We start from the raw sequence: 4,643 nt of genomic DNA on the forward strand, positions 1-4,643 counted from the left end.
GCTATTGGGCTAGTTCTGAAAGCACCAGTGGCCAGACGGAGCCCAAGGTGGTACACGGGGTCAAGCATCTTTAGTGCAGACTTTGATGCTGATTCGTACACTACCGAGCCATAGTCAATACGTGATAGGACAACGCTATTCAGAAGGTTCAGTAGACAGTCACGGTCTGTACCCCATGACTGATGGGAAAGGATCTTTAGTAAGTTCAATGCTTTCAAGCATTTCAATCGTAACTGCTTGATATGTGGAACAAAGGTGAGCTTTTTATCTACCACAACACCTAGGAATTTGTGATCTTGTTTAACGGCTATGGTCTGCCCGTTCAGTGTGATGTTGGGGTCTGGCCTAATGCCACGCTGCTGAGAAAAAGGTAAACAGACGGTTTTGCCACCGTTGAATTTAAACCCATTTTCATCTGCCCAGCTTGAGAGTTTATTTACCCCCAACTGAATTTGCCGTTCACAGATGGCCAAGTTGAAGGATTTGAAACTGATCTGGACATCGTCAACGTAAACAGAGTAAGAGATAGTTTTCGGTAACACACTGCTTAGAGAGTTCATGTTAACTATGAAAAGCGTGCAGCTGAGAACGCCACCTTGGGGAACGCCATTCTCCTGTATGAACCGCTTCGATAGAGCATTTCCAAGACGAACCACGAAGGTGCGTTCGGAGAGGTAGCTTTCTATAGTATTGAGCATGTTTCCCGAGACTCCAAGAAAATGCAGATCACGGAGAATGCCATAACGCCAGGTCGTGTCATAAGCTTTTTCCAGGTCAAAGAATACAGAAAGACAATGTTGTTTGTGGATAAAGGCATCCCTGACATAAGATTCAAATGCTACAAGCTGTTCAGTTGTCGACCGATCAGACCTGAATCCAGCTTGACGTTGGTCAAGAAGGCCGTTATATTCAAGGAAATAAACGAGGCGGCGGTTTATCATTTTTTCAAACACCTTGCACAAGCAACTAGTCAAGGCAATGGGCCTGTAACTTGCTGCAAGCGTGGCTTCCTTCCTTGTTTGAGGATTGGTATGATAACAGCCTCTTTCCAGGCTTTGGGTAGGCGCCCAAAGGACCATATCTTATTAAACAGAAAGAGGATGCTTATAAGGGTGTGTTCATGTATGTGCTTGAGCATGCCATGAGTAATCCTGTCTGGGCCTGCTGCTGAGGTGCCACATGTTCCCAGAGCCGCCTTCAATTCCTCCATAGTGAAAGGGCTATTGTACCCTCCTGTGGATGGCCTTTTATCACGGATAGGTTTCCGTCTCCTCCGCTAGCTTGTGTCGCATGAAGGAGTCTGTATAATGTGCTGAGCTGAAAATATATTCAAAATGTTGACCTATTTTTTTTCAATTCAATTCTCTTTATTTACCAGAAATTATTCTGGCTGGACTCCTGGGCTAAAAGCTGCAAGAATACAGCTTGACGGGGCCCAGGAGACCATACATACATGGCAACAAGTGACAGGTTAACAGATAACAGATGTTTAAAAGCATAATACACAAAAATAAACAAGTTATTTACGCAGATAATAGACATTATTACACATTGAGAACCTGTACTCTTACTGGCTAGAGCAAAAAAAAAGAAAAACAATGCATTTGTGTTAGAATGCAAAACAAACATTATTTCAAGCAACTAACAAAGCACAATTCTACAGTAATACGTATACAACACTCTCATTTACTAAGAGAAAGAAATGATAACACCACTAATACAAGAACTAACTGCAATATGACAAAATAACATCAGTTATATATCAATAACAAGTAACAAGAACGAAACAAATGACCGTGTTTGATAGATAATTGAATGAATAAATAAATTAGTAATTCAGAAATATTTCACGTAATATATTTACTGTGGGTTTCTCTAAGTCATTATGTTTATTTGGAATATATGGAAGGTTATGTTTCAAAGACTGGTGTTTATAGTCGGTACGAAAACGGGGTATAAGCCACTTTCCCACGTTCGAGTATTGATATCATGACTCTGACGCTGCAGAAATGCAGTAAGTCTGAATGAAGTGTTGCAACGCAGAAGAGCAGATGTAAAATGAACGCAGGATGCGAAACTCATACAAATCTTGGATTTTAGTTAACTTGTGAGTGCAAAAGTATGTGGAAGTCGGAGATAAATAACCAATGTTGGCAATGCGACGGACGGCTTTCTTCTGTAAAAGTAGTATTCTATTTATATTACGCTGAGTCGTAGTAAGCCAAACCAAACTGCAGTAGTTTATGTGTGATTGAAATAGCGCGTGATATATTTTAATTTTTATTTGTGTTGGGAGAATTTCGCGGCACCGCGATAAAACTCCCGTAGTTAAAGAAAGTTGCTTACATAAATTATTTATGTGAGAATCCCAACTTAGATGAGATGAAAATGTTACCCCATGGATTTTGTGTTCATGAACAATGTCGATTTTATGTTCTGCACACATAATATCTTGGTTAACGTTGCATGTCTTGTTTCTAGATCTGAAAATTATTACCTTCGTTTTCCCGGCGTTAATTTTAAGTTTATTTGATAGTGACCATGCTTTAATGTTACTTAATAATCGGTTACATCTTTCTACCAACTCATCCGCATTTTCGCCAGACACCAAGACTGTGGCGTCATCGGCATATATGATAAATTGCACAGCTTTGTCGATGTTTACAATGTCATTTATGAAGGCATTGCATCTGCTTGGTGTTCCAGTGTATTACCAGCAGTGATGACCTGAGGCGCTGGGTGAGCACTGCGCCCTTGAAGTGCTCTAAGTCTGTTGTACACTTTATGTGTATCTGTGTAGGAGTTTACAGATGAGAGGAATGACTGCCAGCTTTCCCGTTTGGATGCACGTCGGATACGCCTGCCATTTGCTTTAGCACGCTTGAAGTCTATTAAATTGTTAACTGTAGGATACCTGCGGAATTTCGACCATGCTTTGTTTTGCTCCTCACTGGCATTCTTGCACTACGCATTCCACCATGGCCTACGTTTGTTTTGTGTCTTATTTGATGTCTGTGGGATTGACTTCTGTGCGGCTTCTATAATATGCAGAGTGATCATGGATTGTAATTCGTCTATCCCTAGGTCTACGATTGGAGAACTGGGCAGTTTTGAGAGTTCTCGGAACTTCTTCCAATCAGCAGCCTGTTCTTTAAATTTAATATGATTATTTACAACCATATTTATGTTTCCTGTGTGTTTAAAGCAAACAGGAAAATGGTGGCTTCCGTACAGATTATCGATAACAGCCCACTTAGTGGTTGCCAAGAGCACCGGAGAGCCAATAGCAAGGTCTATTGCTGTGTATGAGTTGTGTACTAAATTAAATATGTTGGGTCTTTTTTATTAAATATACAGGATCCGGAGGACAACATAAATTTTTCGATTAGTGCACCTCGGGAATCAACTCTTGAGCATCCCCAAAGTGGGTGGTATGCATTGAAATCTCGAACCAACATGAATGGATCCGGGAGCTGGTCAATAAGTTTTTCAAATTCTTGGACGGATAGGTGATGGTCCTGGAGGAATATATAGGGAGCATACAGTTATTATTCTACCAAAAGTTAGAGCCCGTATTGCCACTGCCTCTAAATCGGTAACTAGTGTGATACTCTGACAGGGAATTGTGTTCTGCACAACAATAGCGACGCCACCCGATGAGTGGGCAGTGCCTTGCCTGTCTTTCCGGTATACTGCATATTCTTTGAGAAAGTTTGTGCGTGTTGGGTTTAAGTGTGTTTCCTGTAGGCAAAGTATGTTTGGTTGGTATTGTGCAAGTATTTCATATATGGTCATCCAGATTCCTGAGTAGCCCTCGGCAGTTCCAGTGTATAATGCTCTCAGCAGCCATTTTTGCGAGTGATAAGGGGACGGGTTATTCAAGTGCCACCGCCTTTGTTAGGCGGCTTGACTGGCGGATGTTTTTTTTTTTTTCTGTTTGAGGCGGTCTAGAAAACTCCGCCTCTCTTTGGGGGACTCTCTCAGCGTCGGAGACACCGAGGATCCCGGGGTCACTTCCATTGCTTCCGGCGGATACTCGGAAGCGGGTGAGGGTTTGTCAAGAAGGGTAGACTCCCTCTCAGTTGTCTGTGTTGTTCCAGAGGAGTGTGAGAAGTTGACCTCTGGAACTTGGAAGGTTGGTGCAGCCGATGGCTGCTTGCTGGGGGGCCGAGAAAGGCGCGCATCAGCAAAGCTATACGGCGTGCCCACCGTAAATAGACGCCGCCCCCCCCCCCCCCCCCCGGCGCGCTGCGTCAACGTAGGATCTTGCGGAGAGAAGCGAGAGCTTCTTCCGGGCTTCAGGGAATGTTATGTTTTCGGTTACCTTGATTTGAATAATTTTTTCTCATTTTGGAACATTTCCCAGGTTCGCGAGTACGCAGCGTGCGGCCCATGACAGTTGGGACATTCTGTTTGAGTGGCACTGCAACTTTCGGTTGGATGCTCGTGAGCACCACACTTTGCACAGGTGAGTTTTCCGCGACATGTGTTGGATCCGTGTCCGTACTTTTGGCACTTGAAGCATCTTCTCGGGTTTGGGACATAGGGGCGGACTTTGCAGTGAATGAACTCCGCTTTCACAGCGTCTGGTAGACGGGAACGATTAAACATCAAGACGATATGGGGTGTCACTACATCTTCAC

Source organism: Dermacentor silvarum, chromosome 3 (genome assembly GCF_013339745.2).
Source record: "Dermacentor silvarum isolate Dsil-2018 chromosome 3, BIME_Dsil_1.4, whole genome shotgun sequence".
In the NCBI taxonomy this organism is placed as follows: Eukaryota; Metazoa; Arthropoda; class Arachnida; order Ixodida; family Ixodidae; genus Dermacentor; species Dermacentor silvarum.